This window comes from Meleagris gallopavo, chromosome 3 (assembly GCF_000146605.3).
Source record: "Meleagris gallopavo isolate NT-WF06-2002-E0010 breed Aviagen turkey brand Nicholas breeding stock chromosome 3, Turkey_5.1, whole genome shotgun sequence".
In the NCBI taxonomy this organism is placed as follows: domain Eukaryota; kingdom Metazoa; phylum Chordata; class Aves; order Galliformes; family Phasianidae; genus Meleagris; species Meleagris gallopavo.
The window spans coordinates 19857758-19877557 of record NC_015013.2 but is presented as its reverse complement, the minus strand read 5'-3'; the positions used below and the strand labels follow the sequence as shown (position 1 = coordinate 19877557).

The 19800-nt window shown below is 35.4% G+C and overlaps 1 pseudogene; it reads right to left on the bottom strand.

Annotated features, from left to right (window-relative positions):
- The window catches only part of LOC104910156, a 115784-nt pseudogene extending 96687 nt beyond the window's left edge, over window positions 1-19097 (bottom strand).
- Window positions 19098-19800: the final 703 nt, after the last annotated feature.

Genomic DNA, 19800 nt, shown 5'->3' with positions numbered 1-19800 from the left:
ACGATCTTAGTAAAGATTCCATATGCTAAACAATATTTTAGATAAGCTTTTAGACATACTTTAGATATTAACATCTGAGTTATAATTTTTAAACCTTACTCAGTCATATTAAAAGTTTCAGTCAAGGTCAAAACTGGGAATGGCTTTCAGATTGAACTTCGTTTCATTGCAACAGATGAACAATTCTGAAGTCATTTACATTTCAGAAGGAATGGCTGCTGCGTAGATGATACTAACTTTTTATTGAAGTGAAATATAGCCATGGTATGAAGTTCTCTGAAGATTCAAGAAAATTACATACATATGTATTTATACTTTCCCTACATTTATTCTTTTTTTTTTTTTTTTTTTTTCTTTTGGCTACTAGACTCTATCCCAGGTGCACCTGTTGTCTCTCCTCAGCAGAAAAAATAAGGTGGGAAAAAATAAGGTGGCAAGTACCACAAACTGAGGTAGAAACAGGGAAAGCCCTTACTGGTTACCATCAAGGTCAAAACAGATTCAGCTTGGGGAGTGAAAAACAAAGACAAAAAATAAATGGTTTCACTCTAGTCTCCTTCTCATGGTCCAGCCATGCCCTGCAGTGAGATGGCTGGAACCTGCCGTATTTGGCATGGAGCAGCCCAGGTCTTGCCACACACAGCAGCCTCACTGCCCCAGGGACAATGCCTGGGCCCTGTAGAGAGGCATGAGATAATTCCTCATATGTGGCCTCTGATTTCACTATTGGCAAAGAACTCCCTTGCTCTGTGACTGAATCTCTATGTATTTATGACATAAGCTCAGGATGCAGGTAATGATAGAAATTGGATTGAGCCTTTTGCACTGCTGCAGGAGGTGTCAGTAACTGGTAGGGCATCTGGAACAACCCTTTGCTCAAAGAAAGGCAGGTGTATGCTTTCACATATTTTGTCTGAGCTCTTCGCAATGGAAGCTGTTCATAAGTTTAACATTAATTACATATGCCCATTGCTTTTTACAACTGTTTCATTGTAACTCCATCCAGATCTCCATCTTCAGAGATGACTACCAACATGACTGAAATCCATGCATTTTAACTCATTGATTCACCTGGATTTTTTCCCCAACTTTTATTTGAAAATGCCTGCTAATGAATACACTCTTCCTCTCAGGGCTGACCTTCTTTACTGATACCTTCCCACTAATACTTCAAGCTTTCTTCCCAAGAGTCACTAGTTTTTTCTCATTTGCTTCTTGGACTCAAAATGGCTTTTAATTTGCTCTGATGCTGTTTCCAAATCTATCTCTCTCAGATGACCTGAAGGAAAACACATCAGGCAAAACAGCCATATCCCCAGAGTTTCTTGTTGTGAAAATGTTATTAATTGTGGCGGCACAAGGGAGTACCAGCACTGCCTTTATTTCACTAACATATCAAGGAGAAACAAGACTATAATATAACTAAAAATAATGCAAAACAAAAGAAAATCAAACGACAAAGTAGTTGTTTCTTTCAAACATACTGTATAATAAAGTTACAGATCAGGGTACCTGGTGTGAAAGCAAAAAGTCCTTATTCTCATCCATGTCCTCAAACCTGTACAGTTCCTGAAGATGTGGGAAGTCATTAAACCAAACAGATGGAAATGATGAGTCTTCATTATGTTTTTTTTTGTTTGTTTGTTTGTTTGTTTTTTAACCGAATTTTGAAGAACATGCCAATGCACTATGAGATTTAAACAAAATTCTGCATTTTTCAGAGTTTAGCAATGCTTAGACAAATGCCCAAATGGTGTTCTGAAACAAAAGGCAGCTCTGAGACAGTGAAGTAGATGTAGTACTGATTAAATCAAAATGAAGTTCTTAGGAAATTTAAAAGGAACAAATTAATGCCTGATTTAGGTGGCATTAAACACATGTGAATTTGAAGTAGGTCTAAACTGCAAACTACAGTACTTTTCAATATTCATTAGGTAGACAAAACAGATAAATTCCTTTGCCTTGATGTTTACATTCACATCACAAAAAAGACAATTTTTGCTTGCATTCTGTGTTAAGGGCCTAGAAAGAAGTTGTTAACCAATTATGTTTCTAAAAAAATGAATCAAAATCACTGATCTTTTACTTTTCTACATATGCTTCTGAAATTCGGAAGACAATCAAAGTCACTAACTAAGCACATTCTCTATATTATGCTTTTAGGAACAGTAGCCTCTTTTGAGCACACAAAGAGAATATTTTCTTCAAATGATTCTGTTAATTATATTAGGATACAAGATCATTCACAGATGAAAAAAATAGGAAAAACTTAATTTTTGTATTTTCAATCACTATATAGACATGAGATAAAATAACCAGTGCAAAAATGTTATCTTATCTTATACATAGCTTAATATCAGCTTAAATTAAATTCAAAGTATTTGTGAAAAGTGTTTACTATTTAGACATTTGAGGTACTTTTTAATATATATTTTACGTATGTTACGATCATAAGTGGGCCCTTGGATTACTAGAGTAGAAGCTGAATTTCTGCTTATTAGTATGCATTTTACAGTCTCCTTATACTATTTCCTATAGTTTCACCTAAAAAATGATGTCAGCACTTTGACTGCCTTCCTCTGAGAGTACTGATGCCAAATTCCATTTTCATGCTGTATAGGATTTTGTGCTAAGTCAAAAATGAACTATGGGATGATTTGGATTAAAAATAGACTTTTAAGTACATGCACATTGTCAAATCTTATTTTGCAGCCATTATTCATACATGTATATTTATATGATTATATATTTATGTATTTAGGTCTAGGTCTATATGAATTAATTATTTGACCATAGAACCGCAGTTGAAGACTATAGATAGAGAACTGTAGATACCTGGAGCTACTCTCTGCAGCAGCACCACCTGTCTTGGCATAAAAAAGTATGCTAAACTGCATCTTTAAGCTGCCTCTCCACGGCAAAGAGATGTGTGCTGTTGTATTAAGGTAAAAAATAGAGATTACCACTTTACTGTATAGAAAGGCATGTGCAGTTTTTCCTTCTGCATAGCTAACCGATCACTATCAATAAAATGCATTCTGATTTAGACCTAGGGTCTGCAAATATGAACAGAAACCAGTGTCTCATTTCCACTAAAATGTTTTACATTACAATTTTCAGGATACCTCTTTTTGTTATCAAATGGAATAAGAATACTCATAAATAGCTGACATCCTTGTGAAATTGAAAGAATCTACTTATGACTCTTTGCATGTTTATGAGAAAAATGTGCATTTGTATCATATTACCTAAGAAAGATTTATCATACACTCAGCTAAAATACTGTCCCTTGTAAGAGTAGTTTGAAGGCAGAATTCTTGAATTTTATGCCTTCATAGAAAACAAAATCAACAGTAATATGTTGTACTCGTAATTCAAAGCAATGAAAGTCTCGGAGGTGGATAATGAATTGATGTTCCCTTCTTTCAGATATTAGCGAATATGTAAGCATGGAGCTCAGCCGGTTATGGTATTTTTTAGGACATGGTTCTATGAGCAACTCTGGGGGGGAGCAAAAAAGCAAATTCATGTACCTACTTAGGTTGTTCCCATAAGAAATGGAACTTTCAGAGCAGACACCACCATGAAGTTTTCCTGTGAGTAAACTGGGAACAGTCTGAATTTAAAAGAGCACTCCAAAAACCTTACAAATTATTCCAGTGTACTTTCTAATATCACTAAATCTTATATTCTCTTAACATTTTAAAAACACAACTGGAAAACAAAAATCCTGCATGTATTCAGATACACTGACCTCCTTATTTCTTAACAAACTCTTATTGAATCCTGGACTGTCCAAAGTAATTCAGAAAAGATTCATCAAAGGTGTAAAAAGCGTTTGTTCATTTCTACAAGTATAACTGGTGGTAATTGTGTGTTACGCTGTTCTATCACTATACTTGTATGTACCTGTACAACTTCTGATCTGTTTGCCTACAGTTAGCAGTTTATTATATGATTAATTTGTATACCTATATCTCAAATTTTGTGGATATGGAAAAATGGCCATTTCCATTTTGTTTTATTCGCTAAATAAATGTTTTATTAAATTCCGAAAACAAAAAAGGAGACCTTGATGTGTTATAAAATTATCATGTTGCTCTTCCAGCTTTTATAAATAAGAGATTTAATATTTCAGACAGCTGTAGCCCTTGTGATCACTATAATATTTGAAATGAACCAATGAGATTAGCTTGTGGAGATCAAGAAGCAAAATTTCATGCAGAGAATTACATCACTGATAATAGCTGAGCAGACCAAATTTCTATAAAATGTGCATTACATGAACAGTTCAAAGCACTTAGATTAATTTCTTCTTACATCGAATTCCAATTATAAATGGTACTTCAGAATATTTTTAGAAAGCTTTTAGAAATTCACTGGTTTTACACACCTCTGAATTTATGGTCAAAAAATTACTGAAGCTATTCATTGAAAAGTCATACTAAGGAAAAGAAGATCTTCTTATAAACTGACTCCTCAAAGCACTGAGGTCTGCAGTAAGCGTTAATTGAAATGGATGGGAATTAAGTACTTATGTAAGCATTGAACAGTCTCAAGACAAAGGCATTAAGAGTTGAGTCCCATTGTGGACACTCACAAGCTGTTGATAGAATAAGCCTGAGCGCTTTGCTTAGCTGGCATCTAACACATTGGTGCATCCTTGTGAAGAAGGCAAAATGATTAATTACAGATCTGTATTGATGTTTTAAGAGTTAGAGACTCACAACAGAAAATTTATTTTGTCTAGGTTGCTCCCCAGGAAATCAAGAAACCACTCCTCCTAGCATCACATAATCAAAGAATTTTATTCTTTTCATTCGTTTATTTTACATCTTACTATTACTTATTTGTTTGTTTGTCTATATATTTATTATTGAGACATACAGTAAGAAGATATGAAAATGGATAGGATATGAAGTGTCATGTAATGTTTCTGTTCATACTGTTTGTGTGAAAAATCAATAGATAATGTAACATGGAAAGAATCATTATGGCTCACTTTCATTTCCATTATGCTGAAGAAGTAGAAAATGAGTAAGAATATCTACATCAACTGAGTTTAATAGAAGGACTTCCATATCTACACTGTCAGATGTATTCTGCATCCACAAATTTCACCAGCTTGGGAAAATGAGTTTTCCTTTCCATCTTACTATAAGGAGAAGATGTAAAATGTACAAAGATATTAAATCCTCAAAGAACATTTTCATTAAATTATTTTACAATCTTTATTGTTTAATTTCATTCTCTCCCACACACACCCTGCTTGGGAAAAAGAGGAAGAAAAATATGTCACAATCATGATGCAGAGGAATAGCTAGTGACTTGGATGACTTTTGTAGTGGTTGTACTGCGTACTGTGTACACAGAAGCAAAGAGCAAGAACCAAAGAACTGATCAGCATAATATTTTGGGAGATGTTCTCTGATCTGTTGATTTATTTATTTTAGTAATGGAGTAAAAAAGTAGAGTTCAGTGGCAATGGACTTTTTAGAATTTCTTTGTATCATTTCTCTTATATGACATTAAATTAGAATTTTAGATTACTTGTTATTGTAATTAGCGCTAACTGCACACAAAAGCAAATGTAACCTGCTGATGCATTCTGAAGAAGTGCTGAGGTGGATATTGTCATCTGTCAGAGAATTCAGCTATGCTAATTCACTGTAACTGGTTGCTGGTATGAACATTTAAGTTTCGACAAATCCATTAAATCAATGTTTTCTCAAAAGTCTGAAAATCCTTCATTATTACACTAAGTTGATAAGTGGAACAAGTTGAATCTTTCAATTCAAAATAGAATAGAATACAATACTTTACTTGGGAGGGATCTACCAAAACTATCTAGTCCAACCACCTGACAACTTCAGAGCTAGTTGAAAGTCAAACATTATACCAAGGGCATTATCCAAATGTCTGGTGAACTTTGATAGCCTCCGGTGACCTTTGTATGAAACCTGTTCCAGTGGTTGAGCACTCTCCAAGTAAAGAACACTTTGCTAATACCCTGTTGAAATTCCACTGGATTAGTTTTGTTCACATGTCCTGCTATTGGTGCCCAGAAGAAAGCCCAGCACATCTTTCTGGTTCCTCTCCTCAGGGAGCTGCAGAGAGCAATGACTCCACCTCTCATTGTTCCCCACCCCAGAAAGGACAGCTGAAGTGCAAAGCTGGCATTTTTGTACCAGAGAAGGTAGAACATGGATCTGTTATCAATCACCTTTTTGGGTTCTCAGATGCCTCTCAGCCTCCCCACCTCCTCCCAAATCCTGGGCAGCAGACAGAGCAACTCACCTACCTGGGCACAGCTCACACAGTGAGCATGCTTCTGCCCTCCAAATCAGGGAGCAGCCTCATGCTGTCTTGTACTCTCCTGGCAGATCTAATCTCTGCTGGTACAATTATGAGACAATGTTTAGGCAAATGAACCAAATATTTGTAATAAAGAACATGTAGTCACAGCATATATAATAAGAAAATCTAGTCAGAATAAGTCCTGCCTTTTTCAAAGAGTGTTTACAACAAAATTGTTTTTAAGATGAGTTTTGCTCTCAGCTTGTAGAATAGTTTATTTTAAATTGTGTATTTGTATGTACATGCAATCTTTTGGCCAAATAATTCCACCATCGCTGTTCCTTAGCCCTTATCAGTGCAGAATGAAGGCAGGTCTATACCTTGTCTCTGATACATGTCACAAAGCCAGATGCAGCACTTATTTTCCAGTATCATTTCAATTCTGTGTTTAACCATATCCTGAGCGTCAGTGCACATGTGCAAACAGAGTAAATTCTGTAAAATTTTCCACATCAAATGTGATGTAGATTGAGATCTTTTTATTGTGATACTGCAGGAACTGATAAGCATATTTTGTGGGCTGTTATTTTTTATACAAATAAGAAAGTAATTAATCTAACTTTTATAAATAGAGGTAGAAAAACAAAGCTCCACTATCTAGGTGAACAGAAATGTAGAAGTTCTAAATGTGGTTTGTTATGATTGTCTTACATTGCAACATCAGTTTTCTATGGGATTATCTTTCAGATGTCTTCTCTGAGACTGAGCTGTGTTCCACTGTGATGTATGTTAAGTCCAAAGATCCAAGATAAATTCACACTTGTAAGTTAAATTTTGATTTAGTTGTTGTGCAGAAAACTGGACTTCTCACAAATGGATCTTGAAAAACTCAGTGTCAGTGTGAGGAAAAAACAACGTGAATTGTAAACTTGTTCATCTTACTCTAGGGGAGAACACAACAAAGAAGTGACAACTCACAAAACAGTCAGACTCGTTGTTATTAACTTGGTATATTCATATTTCTGTGTGCATTACTTTAGATTACTTGACAGTTCCAATTTTGTATTTCTTACTTTAGCAGATAAAACACTTCACTAAATCTAAATATATCTATATATATTTATATATTTACTCTGATTATCTCTGAGGATTGTATAAAAATGGCATCTTGTGGAGAACTGCTTCAAAAATGCAAGTTAGGGTAATCATTTCAGATCAGAATTCTATATCAGACTATTTTGGTATGAGTCAGTTGAGAGATTCGCAACAACTAATGAAGTAGAAACTAAAGTCTTTTGTTATGTAAATTAAAATGCATTATGGCATTACAATTCTTTAAACATTTTATGCATTCTCTATAGTTTTAAATTTCAACACCTAAAATTCTGATTTTTATATATTTATATATATAACTCTGATTTGTCATTCCTCAGGCTTAGTTTTCAGAGCTTAAGAGTTTTCTGTTTACATTTATAATCATATTTAACCACATATATGATTACTCTGAATTCAGGGAACCTACATTTCCTTTAGAAATAAACAAAAACTACAAGTAGGCAACAGTTTGGAAAATCCCATTATAATTGCTGTGTATTGAAATATGGACGTTAGTAGCTAACTTTAAGATAAGACTTCTACATTTTCAAGTGCAATCACTGAAATCAATCTGCAAAGCCATAGCTGTTGGCTTTATGGAGAGTTTCTTAACACTCCATCTGTAACGTTTCTTAATATTACTTTCCATGAAAGGACCTAATTAATGTTTCTCTTTTTGGCAGAGTGTAAAAACACTCTGGGTTTTGAAAGAATGTAATAGTAAAATGGAACATATCATAAATAAACCCAGATACTTTGAAGTGTGACCACAACAAAATATTTCACATAAAGAAAAAGATCATCTTATTTTTATTTTCTTCATTGCAATTCCTTATTATGTTCGCAAATCCGCAATAGTTTGTCCCAGAGGTGATGCTTAACTCATGATTTATTTACAATAACAATTTACAGAAATGCTCATTTCTTACAGTGAACTACATTTATTTAATTATTTTTGCCTTCCCTGTCTATATTTTCTGTTCATTTTTCTGCACACAGAAACAACAGAGTCAGGACAGATATTGTACTCATTTTACAGAAAAACACAGACCCACTTCCAATTTATGTATAACCAAACTGTTGAAACCAAGAGAGAGCTGGACTGTGTAGCATGGCCTTCCACTTCATAAAACATTTGACACATAGTATCTCAGTCAAAAGGTACAATTTAGCACAGTAGTAAATCAATAAAATTTTCAAACAGAATATTGAAAAACAACATTCTTACTAAAAGCAGATCTCTCCTAGTAATAGCAAAGAATAATTTGAAATAATTGCTCAGCCTACCATACCCTTTAAACAAACAATAAGATTAATAATCTGCTTATTTTCAGCAGGGTATTTCACCTCCTCAGCAACCTTCCCTAATTCTCTTAGTCATTAATCATATTATTTGTACTCCAGCCAAGTCTTATGCACGTCTATAAATTTGACACTAATTTTCACTGAGAAAAGCTGAAAGTGTTTAAGAGTGCCTTAGGGTTTTATCAGTAAGTATTCTTCTATTAGTATTGGACAGTATGTTATTAAATGACATTACATGATCATTTTTGTCCATCTCTATGGCTAAGGAAAGCACGCAAATTTAATACTGAAGTGAGTAACAGAGTTAACTTGAAAATGCACAGCATAACACACACATTTCATATATATTAATTACATTTTTACTGTTCCCATCTCTAGGATTCCCAGAACTGGTTTATGAAGTTGTCAGTATTTCGTCCAGGTCGGCAAGGATAAGATAACCTCTCTGCATTAGACTCTAATTACGCACACAAAAAGAGTATTCTTATAAATGCTACGTATCAAGCACCATTTCACTTTCCTCTAGTGGTTTTAAGGAATACTACATGGTTTCATTTCCAAATATTTTACAATAACTTGCATAGACAAAATTCCACTCACTTTGGGACACAGAGGAGATTTTAGAGAATAGGTAAATGGATAATTTTTTTTTAGCAAAAACACTTGGTTTAGGAAGCTGAAATCTGTGCTTCCTAAACACTGAATTTGGTAGTCCCCTGTGTACCATATATAGTGACAGAGCAAAACGAGGGATCTGCATTTGTAGTGCTAAGTAAGTCTGTGTGGTTTTGCTGCCTGTCAGTGACTTTCACAGCCAGTTCTTGGATTCAAGCCACATATTCTCATCCCAGCACAAGAGATATATACTGACAGGGCTGCAAGTCACTTTCATTACACTTCTCAGTTCATCCATAGATTAATCAGATTGTGAGGAACTAATCCACATCCTTCTTAATCCACCAACTTCTTTTACCTATTTTAGGTTGTTAATTTCCACATAGATCATCAAAACAATCCTGTTAACAAAGTTCAAGCACTGATGATGAAAATATAGATGAACAGGTGGTACCAAGAAGCCAATACGGTATTCCCTGAAGGAATAACCAGCAAGTCTGAAGGCACTCGATCCTTTTTATTAAATCCTCTTGATCTCTATATGGATACAGGTGCAATGGCATTAGGGGGTAAAAAAAAGGGAATTGAAAAATGAAAAAAAAAAAAGATAATTACATTTAGAAAAATAAACAAAAGAAAGCCTTAGCAGCAGAAGAGTTGAAAAACATCCTGAATTTATTTAGTGTATGTAGGCATAAACACTAAGTTCAGCATTTCATTAAAGGTAGGGAAGAGAAGAATATTTGAAATGAAAATTGAGAGATCATACTGTAAAAATTTGCAATTTTGTTATAAGTTCTCAGGCACTCCAGGTATCACAGATGGTTATTGGTGTCCTTCCAGCCCCATCTGCTCTGTACATTTGTAAATATTTCTTCCATGCACTGCCTACAGTTGCCTCCACATTCGATTTTGCTATTCTGTTATTACAGTTCATAGATGATAATTCAAAAGCTACAAGTAGTTTAAATTTACAGCAGTTAGCTGACTTAGCAGTGTTCGCTGAAAAAGGCTTTATGCATACATTCCAACAACTGCCTGGCTCCTTATCAACTGTAATGCATTATATCTTTTTATTCAAGTCAGATACTTATGGGATAATGGATCCAGTGGTTTCAACAAGGAGCGAGCTACACTACACATTGTGTATAGGATGGTGTCAGCTTTGAAAGGTTCAGGAATCTCCCCCTTCACACCTGCAAAATCTCTACCTATGCCTGGGCATAGAATAGATGCACAGCATTGCAATACATATGAAAAAAATTTTGGAAAGGATGTATGGAGCACAGATTTAAGAAGAGCTCTCCCTCATTTCCAGATTCTTTTTATTCTTAGGGCTTAGTTCAGACTGGTTTTCTTTGTGTTACAGACTAAAAAAGGCTATCCTACAGGATCATACATATGGCATGATGAGTAAGCATTCACCTGCCAACATGTGGATGTTATGCAAAGATATGTAAGGGTAGATTACCAAGATACACTAGAAATAACTGACATATGTCAGTCTACAGGAAAAAGACAGCTACTAAAGATGTGCATTAATAGAAATCTTCTGCCATAAATTGAATCTAATCCTTTTGATTTATAGCTTTTCCTGTTTCCTTCCTATACCATAAATTAATTTTAGATTTTGTAGGTCTATGATGAAAAGAGTATGTGACTTTACCATGACCACAGACAGAATTAGAAACCCTATCATAGGACTTCATGAATAATTTTGCAACCTCATAATTGTAAGCTGATAATTTGTTCTGCATAGTAGAAAACTAAAATTCTTTCAAACGGTGAGGTAGGTTTTTAGATGTTCTGGATTTGAAACACCAATCATGGCTGGTTACAGTGAGTGTGATCATTTTGTGTTGCTATCTACAAACGTACTGCCTTAGAGACTTCTCCTTTTTAACTGTTATTGTAAAAGCTCTCAAGCATTAACACAAAGACTCTTTTACACTCTCTTGATATTTGCTACCTTTACAGACTTTCTTGAAAGAGTATGGTATGTGAAAGATGCCACATGTAGCATTGACAGACAGCTGTTGGGAGAACAGCAGACAGCCTGTAAATCACTCAGTAGAGTTTCCTGTCCTTTCAAGCCTTATCTTACAGAATCTACAATTTCTGCCTTTGCAAAGTACTTGAATGCCAGAGTTTGTTTTCTTTAAACTCTTATAGGTAAAAGTGACAAAAAAAAACAACACCATATTTTGTTGATAATTGACTTTTCACTGTCAGAGCCCAAGTGCAAAAGTCCCAGCATGTGTTAATGAATGTTTTAGTATTTCTAAGTAGTTTGAGTGAGTGCAAGTAGGTTTTTTTCCTCCTTTAGGAGGGAGGGGGTAGAAAAGCTTTTAACAAACCAGATCTTTTCAACCTATTGACACTTTGTTCAAAATCTGTGGAAAAGCTTCATATCTGAAATGAAATTTTCAGTTCTAGTCAGACTATAAGTTGATGGAAAGAAATATGTAACCTTAACCTATTTCATGTGCATTCATTCTTTGCGGCTGCTCAGATGTCTTTGGCAGTCAACCAACTCTTCAAAGAAAAACTGTTGTAAAGATTGCATTAGAATATCCTACTAAAGCTTCTGTAGCTATTAAAACTTGCAGTAAAACATAACACTACTGCTTGCTCTGCCAAAGAATGAGTCTAATCCAGACATTTCACTGCATCAATGGCTATGCATGAACAGACAAGAGTAAGAAAAGAACGAGCATATATAACACCTATTCTGTGACTATGTTATGACCACATAAATTAATCTCACTAAACAGCAATTTCATATATCATCATGGGCTATGCCCTCAAATGTCAAAGTGGAGTCTGTTTTCAGAAAATGCTGAACTATGCTCCTCTGAAGTGAAGATGTGGTTAAAGCTGGAGCTTTAACGGATCCAAACCTTTATCACATAATTTCATATCTAAACCTCAGAAATTAAAATCTGCTGTTGTATAAACATGAGCACTTCTGAAAGAGAAACAATGAATTTTAATGTTAAGTAGGCCATACAAAATTTTGAGCAGTGGCTATTTTGAGGTCTCATATCTACTCTTTAGGAGTTCAATTCTGGGCTGATCTTAGAACATGGTTTTATCACCATCCTTGTTCTTCTTCCACTGAGATTTTATGTAAAGTAGTATCCATGTATGATAAAATACTAATTCCTAGGCACCATGGTTTTAAGCTGTACTTTCCAGTAGATGTTATTAACTCAAAACTAAATATGTTCACCTTCCCTCATCTCAGGTGAAGTTATCTTTAGTAAATATTTTTCTTATGGAGACTCAAAGTGTTGCCACCTGAAATGGCACAGAATCTCTAGCAGGTCTGCCCCATTTATGATTTAATCGTGAGTGTGTTGCAACATGGCAGCAAGTTTCAACAATTTTCACCCGTAACTGACTGGAAAAACCTGGACATAATGAATCCATTTGTTTATTGCCAGATGTATTGTCCTAAAACTTCTGAAGAGTTAGCCATGAGCCTTTTCTAGCAGTCTCAAACACATTTTTCTTCTGATACTTTGGAAGTAAAATGTAAAATCAAATATTCACAATGAAATAGATGTCTCTCCATCTGACACCAAAAATGCAAATGGTCCCAATGTGATATTCAACAATCCTCAGTGATAGTAAACACAATTATAGCTTCTTTTCTCAATTTTATCTTCAAGTATATTTCAATTTATCATTTTCAGCAATGTTCTGGGTTTTTGCTCTAAGACTAAAGAATTTAGGCAAAATGTGATTTGGATGGAGAAAAGATTTGCATGAGGGTATTTTTAGAAGAATCATGCTTTAGAGAAGAAAAGATTTGGGTAAGAGAAGAGATTGATTTATCCAGGGTTTCCTGGCAAGCTGCTGGCACTACAGTAAAGAGGATTCTGGTCTCCTGAGGCCATGCCTACTGTTCTGTCCAGAGACTCCCATGGTTGCTGTTTTTAAGTAGCAGTCTCATAAAGCAGTGCCAGGAATGCCTTCATCATCAACCAACAAGCAAGATTTATTCAAATGCTTCTGTAAGTGGCAGAGCTATTGATTCACAGTGATCCCTGTGAACAGCAAGTATGAAGAACAGCAACTCTCTTCATTCCTGCATCACATATCTGCTTGGAACAGGCATTAGGCAAAAGAGCTGCCTAATTAGGAGGGCTTGTCCTGGCCTTGATGCAGCTTAAGAACAGCTGCTTTAAGTTGTGCTATTGCCCTGTGCTATTGCCCTGTGAGGAAGGGGAGGATGCTTCCTCCCCTTCACAATGGATTTGTTCTGTGGCCTTCAGCAAGTCAATAAATCTACTTAAACAGATTGAAAATTTTCTGATTTGTGGTGGGTGTGCCAGCAAGTTACAGGCTACTTGCTGTTACTGCATAATCCAAGAGGAGTCATCATCATTTAAAATGACATATTGCACTATTTGTAGCATTTTCTAAAAGGCTGCTTAGCCAGGTGCAACTCTGATCTCACTGGGGCAGAAGCCACAGCTGCAAATGGATGAAAATCCGGAATTTTGTAGTGCCAATGAGAGATGATCACCAGATGGGAAATTTAGCAGGAAATCTCAATGCCATTATAAATCTCCCTTTCTACATTTCCAAGTGGAAATGAATGCTTGAATGCTGAAAATTGTGACATTAAACAATTACTGTGAATTGGAGTTATCTGATTCAGATATACCTGAGATTCTGAAGTGGCAGATTTAAAATACAGATGGCAATTTTAACGAAGTGTTGTTACATGCTTTTGCTGCAAATATTAGGAGAGCGTGGAAAAGTGCACAGACTATCTAACTATGGCTTTCAATGGTATTGGGAAACCCAAACAAGGGCAAACAGGAAATTAATACACAGAAGTTTGTTGATGAACCGTGTTCTCAGTAGCAAAATCTAATGCTTCTACTGTTATCTGTTCAGTAAGGAAAAATTTCCCACAAATATTTATGGTCTGTCCTCATAGCAAACAAGTTGCACACAGACTTACAGATGCTGTACTAGATGAGTTGGATCACTGAAATATTTTTAATGTCCATGTTTTTATGTCTGTGAGGCATATGGTCCTGCAGGCCTGACATAGGAGAGGTAGCTGTTTGAAATTGCTTTACTATTGAGAATTATCCGTTTTTTTTTTTATGAATAATGAATGAATTTTTCACATAATGGCAGCTTCTTATTCATAACGATGGGCAAATTTGTTCATCACCAAAAGTTACATGAAACATATATTGATAAATGATGAAATTCACATTACTAAAAGGGAAGAAAACCACTAGAGTCTGGTATTAAGCACTTACTCTTTGCATACGTCTTACTTTTTCTTGTTTGCATAAAAATATTTCAAGGAATGTGTAATTACATAAAGATATGCCCAGAATGTTTTCTGACTTTATATTATGTGTAACAGTCACAAATGTAAACACTCTTAGCTTTTATCGTGTATGTGCAATTGTTAAAAACCTTTATATCTACTATTATAATTTTGTAGTAATACTTTTTTTTTTTAATGGTAAGTATTTAGATAAGATTTTAATTTCCTGTAATAAGATCTTAATGTGGTAGTGACTTTGAGGATGCTAACTACTTTTATCATTTGGGATCACTGTGATACTTGACCAAACAGTTTTTTTTGTGTGCCTTCGGAAGATAAATCTAACTTGCCTTATAATACTAAAGTTTGCTGAAGCTTATTCAGTACTTACATAGATTAAATACTTAGTGTTGAAATATAATGATTCTTGATCTTAGAATCACGCCATCTGAGAAATAGTGTATTGAGCACTGACCTAGAAATCAGGAGTTCGGATGTGATTTTCGTCGTTTATCATAGATGTCCTGTGCTAGGAACAATTAGGATTTTTTGTACCTAAAGATGAATGTAAGAGTTGATAGGATTTCCAGAAGTACCACGTCTTAATTCAAGCTTAACCAATATGAATATCAACTCAGAAAGCATATACTCAAACTGGTAAGGGAGGCTGGCTCCATAATAGATTTCTTACTAGCTTCTGAAATTAGCCTCTCTTTTGCATGAAGAGCACTTCTGTAAAGTGGAGATAATAGCTCATTTGTAATTCAGAGTAGTGTTGGAAGGAAAAAACATTTTAAATTCTGAGTTGACGTAAGCCGGTAAGTTGGAAATAAACAAGTTTCTAGAACATGGCATCTTCTTCTAAGCTAGTGGAAATATATATAAATTTTGTACTTAGATAGACTGTGATCTTTCAACAAAATTGAGAAAGAAATAGAAAAAAAATGAAGCTGCTCATTAGTTAGTCAGCCTTCTCTAAACAATAAGATAATTTTGCATTGTATTTATTTGATCACTGTTATGGATGGAGACTTAGGCGCTGTACACTTCACTCATAAGAGGAAGGCAGAAAGATATTTGTTGATATAAAATAGACACAATATGGTAATTTGAACAATGATGACAACAACTTAACAGGATTTGAAATGGCTGGATATCCTTGACTGTTTACTACACAGGGTGGGGGGTACACAATGAATCTAAGATTGAATCTTAGCTAGTACACCTTAAATACCAACAAGGAGTAAAATGCAACTTTTAACTGAGAAGTGTCAGTTTCAAATAAACAAAATTTATGTATTTAAAATGTTAAATTTTTTGAAAAGGCAAGACAAGTAAAAATCCTATGGGTTTTTGAATATCAACTAGTTCTGGGAACTAATGAATGGAGAAGATATGTTTGGACAGGCATGGTCCAATGTAAGAAAATGGAGGGACACTCCACCTTTCCCTCACCCCTGGAGGTTATGAAGCTGATCAAGGCCAGGTTGGATGGGGCCCGGACCAACATAGTCTAGTGTCTGAGTTAGTGGTTGGCAACTCTGCCCACAGAAGTGGTGTGGAAACCAAATGATTTCTAAGGCCCTTTCAAGCCATGCCATTCTACAATTCTATGGTTCTTTAATCCTCTGCAATCACTCAATCCAGATCATTTGGATTCAAACTTCTACAGGTGAAGGAGAAACAGACACTTCAGTAATTACAAGTGCAGAAAATATTGCTGCCAGGATAGAAGCAGCCAAAGCAGAAAAGAGGTGGCTTTACATTATTTTAATAGCAGTCTAGAAATGACCATTGCACCTTTCAAAACTTTTGCTTTTCTCAGGTTCAAAATTTCCATTACTGCATGACAAGGGCTAAATTCAAGCTCCATGAAAGTAAATACAATGCTTGAAGAACATTTCCAGACTTAATGATAATTGTTTATTCAATTTCTGTGCCCTAGCCGAAGTCTGCATCCTGTCCTCTAAAACTGTATAATTTGCCTATGACAAAGTACCAAAGAAAATAGTCTGCACTTTCAAAGATCAACAGACATGAACATTTTAGCTTTCCAGACCTTAAGATGGCATGCAGTTTGTGCCTGTATTATCACTATTTATCTTATTTATTATCTGGATCAATTTTATTTAAGATCAAGTCTCCAAATGAGACACTGTTGTTTCAGGAAGACATTTTCTCAGGAAGAACATCTCTAAAAAAGGTCAGGTGGACCGAATCACAAAGTATTTGGCATTCTTCCCTACATGACTTACATAAAAAATAATTAGAAGAGGCAGCTCCAGATTGTTCGGAAACAGTTACATTCAATACAAAATTGATTCAAGTCAGTGGCTGAAAATAACAAAACAGCAGAGCTGATAAATCTTTCTGTCTCTGCTTTGTTCTGTTCTTTAATTATTCCCATTCCTTTCAAAGAATTTTGAAACTGGAGAATATTGTCATGATCACTTCATCCAGTGGGATAGAGAATTTTGTTATGGAATTCCTGCTTCTGATCTATAATAAGAGTAGGTACAACTCAGGAAGACTCATGGTCATAATTAAAACAATTTGAATGACAGATGTCTCTCACAGTTATAGTAAACTAATAGATGTTAGTTATTCACACTTTTATGTGACTGATTTCTTATCTGAACTTGTCTAGAGCCACTTCCAGTATTATTCTGCCGAAGTTTCAAACCTTTTCTTATTTTGAACTAGTAGGTTCATATAGATCATGGGAAAGCTAGTCTTAAAAATTTGTTTAAGAGCTTTAAGTCTTTTCAGTGTAAAGAAAATATCGCAGACAATCAATTCTACGTCTTGAGACTTTTTTCTCTAATATACTCTAGCAAACAGTCTTATTTTGTGTAGCTTTTGAGCCACTAGCTATAAATCAATCTCCAAAAGTGGCCAGTTTTGTGCAATTTTTTTAAATATTATTATTATTTGATCAGAGATATCTCAGAAAAATATTTGTGACATTTCTGTATAATCAGTTCTAAGGAAGAGAACAAATATTACTACCTATATTTTTTCTTGTTAGTCAGAATAATAATATTCCAAAGCCACTATAAGGATATTAAACTTTTCATTTGTGTTATTGAAATTACCAGTAATAGTTCACTTATTTCAAATCTGTCTTAAACAATATCAATCATAAAATCATAGAATCACATAATGGTTTGGGCTGGAATGGACTTTAAAGACCATCGACCTTTAAATCCCCTACCATGGGCAGAATTGTCTCCCACCAGACCAGGCTGCTCAAGGCCCATTCAACTTGGCCTCGAACATCTTCAAAGATGGGGCATCCACAGTTTCTCTGATTAACCTGTTTCAGTACCTCACACCACTCCCTTGAGTAAAAAAATTTCTAAACCTAAATCTCTCCTCTTTTAATTGAAAAACATTCCCCCTTGTCCTGTCACTATCAGTCTGTGTGAAGAGTTGGTCTCTAGCCTTTTAACAAGCTCCCTGTAGTCCTCAATTCCATGCACACAACATCAGTTACCCTTCCTTTGTCCTTCCTTTATCTTCCTACTTATGATGTCACTACATCGTAGAAGCCACCAGATTGGTTAGACCTTGGTAAAGCCATGCTGGCTGTCTCGGATCAGTTTTTCATTTTGCATATTCCTTAACAGGTCTTCCAGGAAGATCTGTCCCATTATCTTCTCAGACACAGAGGTGAGATTAACTGGCCTGTAATTCCCTTGATCTTCCTTTCTTTTCTTAAAAATGGGAGTGATGTTTACATTTTTCCAGTAACTGGAGACTTCACCTGACAGCCACGACTTTTCAAATATGATGGAAAGTGTCTTGGCAAACACATCAGCGTATTCTCTTAGGACCCTGGGATTCATGTCACTGGAACTCATAGATTTGTACACATTCAGTCACATCAGGGAGTGTTTACTAATAATCAGGAAGGATTTTGCTCCTTCAACACCCACCTGCCTAGACGTTCAAGGATTTGAGATACATGGGGAGCCAGACTGTCAGAGAAGACTGGGACAAAGAACTCATTGAGTACCTCAGCCTTCCCAGTGTCTGTTGTTGCCATTTCTCCCTTCTAATTTATCACAGGGGAAACCATTCCCTTAGCCTTTCTTTTCAGCACCTGCATAATTCTTTATTATTTTCACGTCACTCATCAAGTTGAGTTCCACTTGCATCTTGGCATTATTGAGCCCATCTTTTCACATAAAGTGCTGATCGCTAAACTATTTTGTTGTTCTCGGTTTTAAAATTAAAATCACTGTTCATATCACAGATAATTGAATGCATATAAACTGATGATACAGCTATGAAATTCATCTAAAACCAGCAATGAATAAAATATAAACAAAAGCAACCATGATCACTCACCGGCCTTGGCCACAAGGACCACAAGGTCACATAGCTGGCTCATAGTCAATCTGTTGTTCACCACGACATCCAGGTCCTTCTCTGCTGAGTACCTTTCCAACAGGAGAGTCCCTAACCTGTACTGATGCATGCGGTTATTCCTCCCCAAGTGTAAAACTCCACATTTGCCCTTACTGAACTTTATAATGTTCCTCTCTGTCAAACTCTGCAGCCTCTCCAGGTCTCACTGAATGGCAGCACAGCCTTCTGGTATATCAGCCAAATGCATGTGTACATGTTTGTAATTATAAGTTTTTATGTATTAGATGTGTAATGATAAAGAATTTCATTAAAATATATTATACGTATACATAGCATTTATTTTTCAATATATTCTACATTGCAGTTATATGTTATATATACTATACATTATACAAGAGCTGCTCTGAAAATAATGCCTCATATTTTATTGTGTTGATGGTATGGAAAAAGAGGTTGAGCCTTCCCACCAATATTCCATTATGTTTTGTTGCTGTGTGATACATGACAGCAGAGAGGCAGTCTGACAAAATGGCATTTGACATGGAAGTGCATATGAAGCAAAGGTATGGAAATGAATTCCTCAATGAGGCAAAAATGACACCTGCTGACATTCACTGATATTTGTTGAACATGTATGGAGGCCAAACAGTAGATGTGAACACAGTGATATGCTAGGTGTTGTGTTTCAGTAATGGACAGTGACTTGGCATGACAGAGCCATGTTCCAGATGGCCATACAGATTTTTATGAGTGCAGCATGTAGACTATTGTTCATAGCTAGCAAAAATGCATAGATAATGGTGATGGTGAAA